Here is a 16,440-nt window from a genome sequence, read left to right on the forward strand (position 1 = left end):
GGTCAAGACCCGTGAGCCAGACTAGGCCTGTTAAGATCTGAGCCCTAGCCCTGTACCAGTCAAGACCCATGACCCAGACTACGCCTATCAAGACCTTAGGCGTAGCCGTGTGTCGGTAGCTTGAGTAGAACCATGTTAATGACACCCTAGGAATCAGCTAACTAGGGAAGAGGAATTCTACTGTACGAGTTATTTCGTGTTTGATGTCAACTTTGCCAAGATTGTATTCTGTTCTCACATAAATTATTTCCTATTCAAAATTATCCATCCGTATATCCGTATTAAGGAAAATAAACTGTTACATTGGTCAATTCCATCTTGTCCTTATCTGTACTTGCTCGCACCGTCATCATTCAAGAGCTGCGTCTGGCGGTAGATGGGTGATGGAGGCGAAGCTGACGCACTAAGAGACTACGTATATAATAGGTCGCCAAGTTATAGCCCTACAACCCCGATGTGACATCTCTTGCTTGCCTGACATTCACTGTAGCATTTTGTTGAAATGCCATACTTTACCAAAGAGAACTCTTCCTACATATATAGCCATATCTCACGTCAGACATTCTCAGGATACTCTGATGTAAAATATTTTATGACATGACACATCAGAGAACTAAAATTGAGCAAAACTTCCCTTTTTCTCATGGCTTTTTGCCATTACAAACTGATGTGTTAGAGGAATGAAATGTGCGGTTTTGCTATATTTAGAATGGCATTATTATAGCTCAGAAACTACTATATGTAGTAGAGGCGGGCACCGTCGACCTCCGCAATGTATTATCATTGTGCCCACGTGCCGCCTGCATAGTTGACAAAAGCCCTAAATTTAGTGGGATTGTTATCATTACTTGGAAATAATCCTGACAAATTTGGGGATGACCTAAGGTAAAAAGGCATGATTTAGGCAAAGTTACTCTTCCCACCCAGTTTGCGGGTGTAACTGTGCGGGAATAAGGTTGATGCTTATAGGTCCACGGTTAGTCAACTGCTATGTTAGTAGGTTTGTGTCTACAGGGGAACTCACATGACAAAACGTCCTCAGAGAAACCATTGTAACCACCTTCAATTTTTGAAAAATGTTGATTTTGTAAAGAGGTGGAGGTGTAGCCCACGTTCCCCCTTGAAGACACGTGTCTTGTTACAATGTATTTGGATGTGCAATGTCTTTAGGGATGTGTGTTATTAGCAGTAGAGTTGTGTTCTTCCCAGCCACAGATAGTTGATAGTGATAGGTAGAGTTAATGGTTGGGACTAGCCCAGAGTGTGAGCGTGTAAAGGGAAGTGGCAGAATGAGGAGTTTCCTGTTAGGAAGGCAGAAAGAGCTTAGCTTGCAGCTATAGCAGACCTTTGTTCTGATTAGTCAGCAGAGCTAAATGAATTGGGTCTCCCTAATGTGAGCAGAGACCGAGGCAACGGATACCATGATCCAGAGTGGAAACAAGGAAAAGTATTAGAAGGAGTGAGCGATTCTTTGGAGGCAAGGTCTGGGGCAGGAAGCATAGTGGGACGGTTCAGAGTTATCTGACAGTCAAATGATGGAGCAACTCTGAGAAGGAAAGCAGGACAAAGAGAGAGACCATGTGGTAGTTCCAAGATGTCATTGTGACGCTAGTCACGTCTCACTGCCAAGTCGTGAGTCAGAATGGTCAAGGAGTCCAGGATCAGAAGCCAGGAGGGTAAGTCATAAACAGAAGATAAAGACAAAAGCGTAGTCAGGTAACGTACGGGGAGGACAATAGATCAGAGCAGAAGGGGTTAAACAGGGGGATGGTCAGAACGAAGTCCAAGGTCAGACAACAGATCAAGCATAAAGAACTCAAGGCACAGGAGAACAAATCTCACAAGCTGAATGTACGTCTGGCAGAGTTCTGGTAGTCACAGCTCAGTTAAGTAGCATGGCAATTACCTGGAATAATAAACACTTGAAGTCTCACAGTCTCAGATTGGATAGTGGAGCTGTCAATCAACACACTGACAGCCCAGCATGCCCATGTACCAGATTGGATGGCCAAGCTGTCAATCAAAGTACTGACAGCTTCAGCACACCCTTATACCAAATTGGACGGCCGAGCTGTTAGTGATTGCATCGAAAACACACTAAGGGGTGGAACCATGACAGTGATCAAGCAGAGAAGATAGGTAACAGCCATAGTGGCAAAAGTAGCTCACCTAGGTAGAAAAGGAAGCGGAACATGTTGAAAAATAGGACTCTTGCTTACTGGTTAATGGTGCTGATTTGGGAGACCAGAGAAGGTCCCGAAGTGCTATGCTGGGTAATGGTGAAGCTAGAGAGAATGGTTAATGGACAGAAAGCGGAGAAAGCTAAGGAAGGAATGGGAATGTGTATGAATTTGTCATATGTTCTAAGAAAAATATCCATGAAGTTTTGCACCCGCTATCTACTGTACATACTTTTCCCTATGTTATTGTTCAGTAAAATACAGTTACATTTTGATTGGTGGTCTCCCTCATTGAACACTACAACATCTGGTCCTGGCCAGCCGAAGTCATAGTCATCATGAGGTCTGCAAGGGTACAACGCCTCAATAGATAAATGAGCACTCACCATTCGTACAAAAATTATCCTCTCTTTATTAAGGCTTCATTATAAAATAGCAGGATATGGCAGGGAGAACCTGTGGATCCTAGTGACGACGGCCGTTTCGCTCTGCTGAGCTTCTACGGGTCTAATCCCGTAGACCCGTAGAAGCTCAGCAGAGCGAAACGGCCGTCGTCACTAGGATCCACAGTAAAGAGAGGATAATTTTTGTACGAATGGTGAGTGCTCATTTTTCTACTAGTTTTCACAGTTGCCAGTATTGTTTTTTTCTAATGAGTACCCGTATTTCGTTGTGGTTTGAATAGCGCCATTTGGTCCGCAGAAGGTGGATAATAAGGGGTGTACTACAAAGCTGATTGTGCGTTACACTTTTTTCTTTTTTGGTTACCTCAATAGATAAAGCCTACACTGCCAGCCAGGACCTCCATCTTTATGTAGTGTGTCGGGGAGTGAAGCACAAGTCCCTTGCCCACGGCTACGTTACAGTTTGTCAGGAGAGGGAACGAGGTGATTCCAAAAATGTATAAAAGTAGAAGACACAGTTTATGGAAATATCTTGTAAGCAACTTGTGAACATTCACATACAGTGGGGCAAAAAAGTATTTAGTCAGTCAGCAATAGTGCAAGTTCCACAACTTAAAAAGATGAGAGGCGTCTGTAATTTACATCATAGGTAGACCTCAACTATGGGAGACAAACTGAGAAAAAAAATCCAGAAAATCACATTGTCTGTTTTTTTTAACAATTTATTTGCATATTATGGTGGAAAATAAGTATTTGGTCAGAAACAAACAATCAAGATTTCTGGCTCTCACAGACCTGTAACTTCTTCTTTAAGAGTCTCCTCTTTCCTCCACTCATTACCTGTAGTAATGGCACCTGTTTAAACTTGTTATCAGTATAAAAAGACACCTGTGCACACCCTCAAACAGTCTGACTCCAAACTCCACTATGGTGAAGACCAAAGAGCTGTCAAAGGACACGAGAAACAAAATTGTAGCCCTGCACCAGGCTGGGAAGACTGAATCTGCAATAGCCAACCAGCTTGGAGTGAAGAAATCAACAGTGGGAGCAATAATTAGAAAATGGAAGACATACAAGACCACTGATAATCTCCCTCGATCTGGGGCTCCATGCAAAATCCCACCCCGTGGGGTCAGAATGATCACAAGAACGGTGAGCAAAAATCCCAGAACCACGCGGGGGGACCTAGTGAATGAACTGCAGAGAGCTGAGACCAATGTAACAAGGCCTACCATAAGTAACACACTACGCCACCATGGACTCAGATCCTGCAGTGCCAGACGTGTCCCACTGCTTAAGCCAGTACATGTCCGGGCCCGTCTGAAGTTTGCTACAGAGCATTTGGATGATCCAGAGGAGTTTTGGGAGAATGTCATATGGTCTGATGAAACCAAACTGGAACTGTTTGGTAGAAACACAACTTGTCGTGTTTGGAGGAAAAAGAATACTGAGTTGCATCCATCAAACACCATACCTACTGTAAAGCATAGTGGTGGAAACATCGTGCTTTGGGGCTGTTTCTCTGCAAAGGGGCCAGGACGACTGATCCGGGTACATGAAAGAATGAATGGGGCCATGTATCGTGAGATTTTGAGTGCAAACCTCCTTCCATCAGCAAGGGCATTGAAGATGAAATGTGGCTGCGTCTTTCAACATGACAATGATCCAAAGCACACCGCCAGGACAACGAAGGAGTGGCTTCGTAAGAAGCATTTCAAGGTCCTGGAGTGGCCTAGCCAGTCTCCAGATCTCAACCCTATAGAAAACCTTTGGAGGGAGTTGAAAGTCCGTGTTGCCAAGCGAAAAGCCAAAAACATCTCTGCTCTAGAGGAGATCTGCATGGAGGAATGGGCCAACATACCAACAACAGTGTGTGGCAACCTTGTGAAGACTTACAGAAAACGTTTGACCTCTGTCATTGCCAACAAAGGATATATTACAAAGTATTGAGAAGAAATTTTGTTTCTGACCAAATACTTATTTTCCACCATAATATGCAAATAAATTGTTAAAAAAACAGACAATGTGATTTTCTGGATTTTTTTTTCTCAGTTTGTCTCCCATAGTTGAGGTCTACCTATGATGTAAATTACAGACGCCTCTCATCTTTTTAAGTGGTGGAACTTGCACTATTGCTGACTGACTAAATACTTTTTTGCCCCACTGTATATCATACAAAAAGCAATGCTCAAGGCCCCCAAAAAATCCTTTCAAAGTGGCTTCACACCCAGCAATTTTGACTATTTTTGACACCATTTTCTAATCTCGGAGAGACTGAAATTATTTATACTCATCTTTCTTCAGCCATACGCATATCTCTCCTGCTGCCGCCAGTCCACCGATCAGGCCTCCGGTTCAGCCATCTTAGACTGTGCTCCACGTGGCCACATACAGCACAATTCACGTGATTAACGTCAATGATATGCACTGTCCCCCATGTTAGAGTGGGGCCTAGTGAAGAGTGGGGCCTAGGGAAGAGTGGGACCTAGTGAAGACTGGGACCTAGTGAAGAGTGGCGCCTAGTGAAGAGTGGCGCCTAGTGAAGAGTGGGGTCTAGTGAAGAGTGGGGCCTAGTGAAGAGTGGGGCCTAGTGAAGAGTGGGGCCTAGTGAAGAGTGGGGCCTAGTGATGAGTGGGACCTAGTGAAGAGTGGGACCTAGTGAAGAGTGGGGCCTAGTGAAGAGTGGGGCCTAGTGAAGAGTGGGGCCTAGTGAAGAGTGGGGCCTAGTGAAGAGTGGGGCCTAGTGAAGAGTGGGACCTAGTGAAGAATGGGGCCTAGTGTAGAGCCGAATCTGAGTGAATCTGCCAAATTTGAATATCGAGAGATTCGATCATATCTCATTTTTTCTCTCATGTGAACATTGTGCAAAATAATAAAATGCATAAATACTTTTTAAGACATATTGTCATTATGGTTTACAAGGATTGCAAAGTGGCAAAAATAAACTATGGGGAAAATTTACAGAAACTAAAAAAAAACTGCATTGGTTGCCCATAGCAACCCGTCACAGCGCAGTTTTCATTTTCTAAGACTAAAATTTCCAAGATAGACTTTCTTTTAGACAGTTTCATGAATCTCCCCCATGTGATAAATTTGGCACAACTAGTACCATTTGCATAATACAAATACCTTCCGATTGTCCCAGATCGAGAGAGTCAGCCCCAAACTTGGTGAGCTGTCCCATTGTCCTGGGAGGTTGGAGGTTTGTCCCAACTGTCACTATATCTGTGCCCTCGGGGCACATATACAGCTTATAAAAATGTTGGACCAGGTGATTGTCAGATCCAAGCTCCATTCCAATCTGGGTACAGGCTGAAAGACCCACAAGGACCACCAGGTCACATGACATTCTCAGAACCCAAAACTGGGCCGCAGACACCAGCTCAGTCAGAGGAGCAGGGATGAGAAAAGACGCAAAGGCAAATGAGATACTTGTGTGGAGGCATTATACTGCGTGGAGGCCACTGTGGGCAATTCATATTGTGTGATGGGAACTGTGGGGACATAAAAATGTGGGGGGGAATGTAGGTGCACCATACTATGGGGAAACTCTGGGGACAACATAGTCTGAGGGGTCTCTGGGGGCTTCATACAGTGTGGAAGGGGCTGTGAGAGGAATATACTGTGAGGGGAGACCTTGGGGACATCTTACTTTGTGGAAGGACTGTGGGAATCATAATGTAAGGGGCGACATACTGTGTGTTGGGGAGCAATTTTGAGGCAGCATGGTGTGTGGGTGCTGCGGGAGGAATTCTACTTGTGTAGGGGCATTAGTGATATACTGTGTGGTGGGACTGTGGGCATCATAATATATGGGGTACATCATACTGTGTGTGGGGGACTGTGGGCATCAAAATATGTGGGGTGCATCATACTTTGTGGGGGGGGGGACTGTGGGCATCACAATATGTGGGGTGCATCATACTGTGTGTGGGGGACTGTGGGCATCATAATATGTGGCGTACATGATACTGTGTGGGGGAGACTGTAGGCATCAAAATATGTGGGATGCATCATACTGTGTAGGGGGGACTGTGGGCATAAAAATATGTGGGGTACATCATACTGTGTGTGGGGCTGTGGGCATCAAAATATGTGGGGTACATCATACTGTGTGGGGGGGGCTGTGGGCATCAAAATATGTGGAGTACATCATACTGTGTGGGGGGGCTGTGGGCATCAAAATATGTGGGGTACATCATACTGTGTGGGGGGGCTGTGGGCATCAAAATATGTGAGGTACATCATACTGTGTAGGGGGGCTGTGGGCATCAAAATATGTGAGGTACATCATACTGTGTAGGGGGGCTGTGGGCATCAAAATATGTGGGGTACATCATACTGTGTGGGGGGGGCTGTAGGCATCAAAATATGTGAGGTACATCATACTGTGTAGGGGGGCTGTGGGCATCAAAATATGTGGGGCACATCATACTGTGTGGGGGGCACTGTGCGCATCAAAATATGTGGGACACATCAAACTGTGTGGGGGGAACTGTGGGCATCAAAATATGTGGGGTGCATCATACTGTGTGGGGGGGACTGTGGGCATCAAAATATGTGGGGTGCATCATACTGTGTGGGGGGGACTGTTGGCATCAAAATATGTGGGGTGCATCATACTGTGTGTTGGTGGAAATGTTGAGGCATCATAGTGTGCGGAGACTTTGGGAGGAATTCTGACAGAGTAGGAGCATGGGAGACATCATAATATGTTGGGCGCATCATAACGTGTGTGGTGGGCACTGTTGGGGCCATTTAAGGGGTACCATAGTGTGTGGCAACACTACCGGGCATTACAAGGAGCAATGTTTCTGGGTGGGTGCAAATTAATTACTGGGTGAGACCAGGCTAAAGGATTAGCAAAAAATAATAATTGCCGTATGCACCATGCGCAAAGCAGTATGTCTCACTCTTTCCTAAAATTTAAAGTTGTGACCTATCCATTAGAAGAATAGAGACTCAGCAATATTTTTTAGCTCACAGGGAATAAACCATTCAAGTTTATCATAATAATTAAAATAAAATTCCATCATCGAAATAAATAAAATATGGAAAACACCAACGCGTTTCAAATGCAGCAGTAGTGATAAATCTCCTCCCAGCAATCCCAGGACGTCATTATCACGGCCAGGAGACATTTCTCAGTGCTGTAATATTAGGTGACGTTTATAGATCTGTGTCGGTTTAATTTGCTTTTCCTCTGATCTCATGAGTTATATTGAAACTAGCAGATGAGTGATTACTGCAGCCAGATATGAGTCTGCAGGATTTCGTACACGCGAGCTATTTCTACCCAGAACCACTTATGTAACTGTAAAAACTGCCGCCTGATCTGTATAGGGAGCCGCCATATTGGACGAGTCAGAAAGGGAGATGATATCATACAGTGATCAGCAAAAATGAGTACGCTGGTGATGAGCGAACGTGCTGGGAATAAGGTGTTATCTGAGCATGCTCGGGTGCTAACTGAGTGTCTTCGGCGTGCTCGAATAATATGTTTGAGTCCCCGCGGCTTATCAGAAAAAACAACACCAGCCTCTATAAAGACACAGAAATCGATCTGTGCAGAAGGTGGGAACTCTTTGGACATTCCCTTTAAGACCACACAGACTCTTGTTATGTGTCAGCTTCAATACGGAAAATAACCATCTAACACACAGAAAAAAAGGAATAAATGCAGAAACTTTCTTCAAAGGACACAACATTTCGAAGGACAAATCTACTAAATCTGGGACTGTCCCTGAAATGTAAAAATAATGAGGAACTATAATGTAGGTGCAGCACCCCAGAGACCTTGTCGTTGCAGTATAGCGCTCTGCTACTAAGGGGAGTGATGGTACGTCTGATGGCACTAAAGGAGTTCTCCTGACCAGGTATCACCAGAACACTTTACACTTCACACTCCGGCCACTAGGGGGAGCAAAAGGCTTTATTTATTGGGCCACTCCTCACACTGGTAAAACTAGGGGTCGGGGAGGAAGTTAGTCAGAAGCTGACTGGGTTGGAACCAGGCAACATCCCGTGGCAGGGGGTGTTGCAGGGAGAAGACACAGGGGGGTCCCTGTCAGGCGTGGGAACCTGGCAGGTGCCTAGCGAACAGAACAGAACGTAACGGAACCGCGCCTGCACACCCCGCGGCGGTATCCAAGAGAGAGACACGAAGGGAAGGATATTGTGGAACAGTGTAAACGAGATCAAGCACAAAGGAGTACGAGTAGGAGTCGTGCCGTGAGACCGAGGCAACATCCTACTGAGGCGCGTAGCCGGTGGCCGGAACACCGCGGGAGTAACTGACTCTAGGCCTTACTTCGAACTTCACAGGACAGTTAATTATATTTTGGCTGTCTCACCTAAACACCTACGAAGACATAGGGGGCAACAGTGGGAGAGGGGCGTCTCTAGGGTCCCGGAAGACCTCCAGGCTTTCCCGTCATACGAGTGCGTCCTAGCCATAACATACCTGGGGGACGTTGAACTAGAAAGATCTGGAACCAAAGAAAGAGAGAGCTGTAGAGAACGAACGAACGAGAACAGCAGTTGTGAGGACTATTCCAAATGCTCAACAGGGTAGGACTACAACACACATGCGCTAGTGGTAGGCAACAATTTCTATCTGCGAAGCAAACTCTGGATGTGCCCATCGGACCGGCCGGTCTCAGATAGCCCTGTTAATCATACTCTGGATTGAGGATCCTAAAGCCTTCAGTAAAGAGGTAAAGAGACTGCAACCTTGTGTCCTCGTTATTGACTGCACCCTACACCATCACCATCCACCTTACTGGGAAGCCCTGGGGACATACTTCACCTGTGGGAAGGTATACCATCCGGCTGCCATTCCATCACCCCAGCGGACCCCAAGCAGCGTCGGTCACCCTGACCGAACACCACAGGTGGCGTCACGAACCCCTGACAGACTGCACCACCTTTATTGGACGCCCCTTAGCAGGGTCGCGGACCGGGTCTAGCCACCGTGACAGCCTCAGAACCAAACCAGAGAGGCCCGATACCGAGAACTCGTGGCCCTGTGTCTGGGGGCGCTCCATAGGCAGCACCGAATATCTGTGTATATTGTGTTCAACATTCAGACAACTCACCCACAAACTTCATGTTCCCTTCTTCAATTCAAATCTACTATATAAAGCTGAATGTGTGTATGTGTGTGTGTGTGTGTGTATGTGTGTATGTCCGGGATTGGCATCTGCACCGTCGCAGCTACAGCCACAAAATTTGCACAGTCACACGTCTGGACCCGAGAGCGTCATAGGTTATGTTGTGAGGCGAAATTTTAACCCCGCGCGTTCCAATTCACCAAACAATTTTGCCCCTATCTACATAATGGGGAAAAAAGTAAAAGGAAAAGTGTTGGAAGCGTCGCAGCTACAGCAAACAAAATTTTGCACAGTCACACGTCTGGACCCCGAGAGCGTCATAGCCTACGTTGTGAGGTGAAATTTTAACTCTGCGCTTTCCAATTCACCAAACCATTTTTCCCCTATCTACATAATGGGGAAAAGTGAAAAGAAAAGTGTTGGAGGCAAATTGACAGCTGCCAGATGTGAACAAGGGGGACTTAAAGAATGAGAGCGATGGCGCAAAAGAGTATATACCGTACAGTTGCTAAGGTGGGGCCCCGACATGAGATACTCACCACACATGGGGATATGAACACACACACAAAATGCGCCACACACTACCACATGCTTGAACACATATACCACCCTCAGCACACATTTCACCACACATACACCAACCTCGCCACATAAAAGTCGAAACACAAAAGTCGCCGCTCAAAACTCGCCACGCGCAAAACTCGCCACATGCAAAAACTAGGCTCACGCAAAACTCGCCAAAAGTGCAAAACTCACCTCATGGAAAACTCGCCACACGCAAAACTTGCACACGCGGAAAAATTGCCACATGCACAAAATTTGCAACACATGCAAAAGTTGCCTCACACAAAACTTGCACACTGTTATGAATAGGTAATTCAGAACCACAATGGACCTTGAAGTTCAGAGCACACAAAGTGACGTGACAATAACCAAAAAACATAGGATGAGCTCTGAGACGTGGGAACTCTGCTGACCGCAAACCCTAATCCTATCACACCACACTAGAGGCAGCCGTGGATTGCGCCTAACGCTCCCTATGCAACTCGGCACAGCCTGAGAAACTAGCTAGCCCTGAAGATAGAAAAATAAGCCTACCTTGCCTCAGAGAAATTCCCCAAAGGAAAAGGCAGCCCCCCACATATAATGACTGTGAGTTAAGGTGAAAATACAAACACAGAGATGAAATAGATTTAGCAAAGTGAGGCCCGACTTACTGAATAGACCGAGGATAAGAAAGATAGCTTTGCGGTCAACACAAAAACCTACAAACAACCACGCAGAGGGGCAAAAAGACCCTCCGCACCGACTAACGGTACGGAGGTGCTCCCTCTGCGTCTCAGAGCTTCCAGCAAGCAAGAAAAACCAATATAGCAAGCTGGACAGAAAACATAGCAAACAAAAGTAACACAAGCAGAACTTAGCTTATGCTGGGCAGTCAGGCCACAGGAACGATCCAGGAGGAAGCAAGACCAATACTAGAACATTGACTGGAGGCCAGGATCAAAGCACTAGGTGGAGTTAAATAGAGCAACACCTAACGACTTAACCTCATCACCTGAGGAAGGAAACTCAGAAGCCGCAGTACCACTCACATCCACCAACGGAAGCCCATAGACAGAATCAGCCGAAGTACCACTTGTGACCACAGGAGGGAGCTCGACCACAGAATTCACAACAGTACCCCCCCTTGAGGAGGGGTCACCGAACCCTCACCAGAGCCCCCAGGCCGACCAGGATGAGCCATATGAAAGGCACGAACAAGATCGGCAGCATGGACATCAGAGGCAAAGACCCAGGAATTATCTTCCTGACCATAACCCTTCCACTTAACCAGATACTGGAGTTTCCGTCTCGAAACACGAGAATCCAAAATCTTCTCCACTATATACTCCAACTCCCCCTCCACCAAAACCGGGGCAGGAGGATCAACAGATGGAACCATAGGTGCCACGTATCTCCGCAACAATGACCTATGGAATACGTTATGGATGGAAAAAGAATCTGGAAGGGTCAGACGAAAAGACACAGGATTAAGAACCTCAGAAATCCTATACGGACCAATAAAACGAGGCTTAAACTTAGGAGAGGAAACCTTCATAGGAATATAACGAGATGACAACTAAACCAAATCCCCAACACGAAGTCGGGGACCCCGCACAGCGTCTGCGATTAGCGAAACGTTGAGCCTTCTCCTGGGACAAGGTCAAATTGTCCACTACATGAGTCCAAATCCGCTGCAACCTGTCCACCACAGTATCCACACCGGGACAGTCCGAAGACTCAACCTGCCCTGAAGAGAAACGAGGATGGAACCCAGAATTGCAGAAAAACGGCGAAACCAAGGTAGCCGAGCTGGCCCGATTATTAAGGGCGAACTCAGCCAACGGCAAAAAGGACACCCAATCATCCTGATCAGCAGAAACAAAACATCTCAGATATGTTTCCAAGGTCTGATTGGTTCGTTCAGTCTGGCCATTTGTCTGAGGATGGAAAGCCGAGGAAAAAGACAAATCAATGCCCATCCTAGCACAAAAGGCTCGCCAAAACCTCGAAACAAACTGGGAACCTCTGTCAGAAACGATGTTCTCTGGAATGCCATGTAAACGAACCACATGCTGGAAAAACAATGGCACCAAATCAGAGGAGGAAGGTAATTTAGACAAGGGTACCAAATGGATCATCTTAGAGAAGCGATCACAAACTACCCAAATGACCGACATTTTTTGAGAGACGGGGAGATCCGAAATAAAATCCATAGAGATATGTGTCCAAGGCCTCTTCGGGACCGGCAAGGGCAAAAGCAACCCACTGGCACGAGAACAGCAGGGCTTAGCCCGAGCACAAATCCCACAGGACTGCACAAAAGAACGCACATCCCGCGACAGAGACGGCCACCAAAAGGATCTAGCCACCAAATCTCTGGTACCAAAGATTCCAGGATGACCAGCCAATACCGAACAATGAACCTCAGAGATAACTTTATTTGTCCACCTATCAGGGACAAACAGTTTCTCCGCTGGGCAACGATCAGGTTTATTAGCCTGAAATTTTTGCAGCACCCGCCGCAAATCAGGGGAGATGACAGACACAATTACTCCCTCTTTGAGAATACCCGCCGGCTCAGGCAAACCCGGAGAGTCGGGCACAAAACTCCTAGACAGGGCATCCGCCTTCACATTTTTAGAGCCCGGAAGGTACGAAACCACAAGGTCAAAACGGGAGAAAAACAGCGACCAACGAGCCTGTCTAGGATTCAACCGTTTGGCTGACTCGAGATAAGTCAAGTTTTTGTGATCAGTCAAGACCATCACGCGATGCTTAGCTCCTTCAAGCCAATGACGCCACTCCTCGAATGCCCACTTCATGGCCAGCAACTCTCGATTGCCAACATCATAATTTCGCTCAGCAGGCGAAAACTTCCTGGAAAAGAAGGCGCATGGCTTCATCACCGAGCAATCAGAACCTCTTTGCGACAAAACAGCCCCCGCTCCAATTTCAGAAGCATCAACCTTGACCTGGAATGGAAGCGAAACATCTGGTTGACACAACACAGGGGCAGAAGAAAAACGACGCTTTAACTCCTGGAAAGCTTCCACAGCAGCAGAAGACCAATTGACCACATCAGCACCCTTCTTGGTCAAATCGGTCAATGGTTTAGCAATACTAGAAAAATTACAAATGAAGCGACGATAAAAATTAGCAAAGCCAAGGAACTTTTGCAGACTCTTCAGAGATGTCGACTGAGTCCAATCATAAATGGCCTGGACCTTAACAGGGTCCATCTCGATAGTAGAAGGGGAAAAAATGAACCCCAAAAATGAAACCCTCTGAACACCAAAGAGACACTTTGATCCCTTCACAAACAAAGAATTAGCACGCAGGACCTGGAACACCATTCTGACCTGCTTCACATGAGACTCCCAATCATCCGAGAAGACCAAAATATCATCCAAGTATACAATCAGGAATTTATCCAGGTACTCTCGGAAGATGTCATGCATAAAGGACTGAAATACTGATGGAGCATTGGCAAGTCCGAATGGCATAACTAGGTACTCAAAATGGCCCTCGGGCGTATTAAATGCAGTTTTCCATTCATCGCCCCGTTTAATACGCACAAGATTATATGCACCACGAAGATCTATCTTGGTGAACCAACTAGCCCCCTTAATCCGAGCAAACAAATCAGATAGCAGCGGCAAGGGGTACTGAAATTTGACCGTGATTTTATTTAGAAGGCGGTAATCAATACAAGGTCTCAGCGAACCATCCTTCTTGGCCACAAAAAAGAACCCTGCTCCCAATGGCGATGACGACGGGCGAATATGACCCTTCTCCAAGGATTCTTTTACGTAACTCCGCATAGGGGCGTGCTCAGGTACAGATAAATTAAACAGTCGACCCTTAGGAAACTTACTACCAGGAATCAACTCGATAGCACAATCACAATCTCTATGAGGAGGTAGGGCATTGGACTTGGGCTCATCGAATACATCCCGGTAATCAGACAAGAACTCTGGGACCTCAGAAGGGGTGGATGATGAGATAGACAGAAATGGAACATCACCATGTACCCCCTGACAACCCCAGCTGGACACAAACATAGATTTCCAATCTAATACTGGGTTATGGACTTGTAGCCATGGCAACCCCAACACGACCACATCATGCAGATTATGCAACACCAGAAAGCGAATATCCTCCTGGTGCGCAGGAGCCATGCACATGGTCAGCTGGGTCCAATACTGAGGCTTATTCTTGGCCAAAGGCATAGCATCAATTCCTCTCAATGGAATAAGACACTGCAAAGGCTCCAAGACAAACCCACAGCGCCTAGCAAACTCCAAGTCCATCAAATTCAGGGCAGCGCCTGAATCCACAAATGCCATGACAGAATAGGAAGACAAATGTACCATATAGGAAATACAGCAGCTGTCAGTCACATGACCTGTCTATTATGTGTATGTGTGAGCTAATATATACTGCCAGGGGGAGGGCTTCCTGTTGGCTGGGGATTTATCAGGCTGCCAATTTATCTTACAAATACTGAGGTAAAAATACTGAGCAAATAACGTGTTAACGAGGTCTAATACAGGAGATCACACAGGTATATACTATATACAGGGGAGATGACACACAGATATATACTATATACAGGAGAGATGACACACAGGTATATACTATATAGAGGAGGAGATGACATACAGGTACATACTATATACAGGAGGAGATGACATACAGGTATATACTATATACAGGAGGAGATGACACACAGGTATATACTATATACAGGAGCAGATTACCTACAGGTATATACTATATACAGGAGGAGATGACATACAGGTATATGCTATATATAGAAGATGACATACAGGTATATACTATATACAGGAGGAGATGACACACAGATATATACTATATACAGGGGAGATGACACACAGGTATATACTATATACAGGAGGAGATGACATACAGGTATATACTATATATAGAAGGAGATGACATACAGGTATATACTATATATAGGAGGAGATGACATACAGGTATATACTATATATAGGAGGAGATGACATACAGGCATATACTATATACAGGGGAGATGACACACAGCAGGTATATACTACGTATATACAGGGGAGATGACATACAGGTATATACTATATACAGGAGATGACATACAGGTGTATACTATATATAAGGGAGATGACAAACGTATATACTGAGGTGAAAATGAGAGGTGTGAGGTGAAAATGAAAAGGTGTGAGTGCAAAATGAGAGGAGTGAGGGAAAATAGTGGAGTGATCGGAAAATGACAGATGTGAGGTCAAAATGACAAGTGTTAGGGGGGAATGAGAGGAGTGAGGGAGAAAATGAGAGGAGTGAGGGGGAAAATGAGAGGTGTGAGGGAGAAAATGAGAGATGTGAGGGGGAAAATTAAAGATGTGATTGGGAAAATGAGAGGCGTGATGGGAAAATAAGAGAAGTGACGTGCTATAACTAACCACAGATATTTACTATGCCCAGGCAACGCCGGGCTCTTCAGCTAGTAGTTTTAATAAAAATGTCCTCGAATTTTGTATATAAAGCTTGTATGAGGATCTATGTGTTTCCATGGTTACAGACTACTACAAATCCTTGTGTAGTCTGACTCTGCCGATATGTGTTACCTCTTTCAGTCTTCTATTTCTGTATAAATTGAGGCAAAACTACATTGAATCTATCTAAGCATTTATTGACCAAGACAAACAGCAGATTCAGATTATAAAACAGTCATGACGGAAAGTGTTGGCACCCTTAAAAGTATTCCAGAAAATTAAGTATTTCTCCCAGAAAATCATTGAAAATACTGTCATGATAGTGTAGCAACTCACTAAGGAAAATATATAACACACTAAAATTTGCACCTGACCCTGCAGTTGCCTCCTAAGAACCTGAGGACGGAGGAGTGTGCAAATTACCTACAGAAGGGAAAGTGTGCTGAAATAGAAAGAGAACCCAGAGTGAGTAAAAAAAAACACAAAATACTAAATAAAGGATTAAGTACATACTGTTAAAGAATATGTTGCCTAATTCTTAAAAATAAACAGTTGATCAGTACAGGGTAAAGAACATAATCAGCTAAGAAAAAAACCTTAGCTGGTCTTTCACTGACTTTGTTAACCTACAGCAGTATGAGAGACAATCACCTGCAGGAAATACCAGCAAGGGGAACTTATATACTGTAAAGCTGTACCTAAAAGG

The sequence above is a fragment of the Ranitomeya imitator genome, chromosome 2, assembly GCF_032444005.1.
Source record: "Ranitomeya imitator isolate aRanImi1 chromosome 2, aRanImi1.pri, whole genome shotgun sequence".
Classification (NCBI taxonomy): domain Eukaryota; kingdom Metazoa; phylum Chordata; class Amphibia; order Anura; family Dendrobatidae; genus Ranitomeya; species Ranitomeya imitator.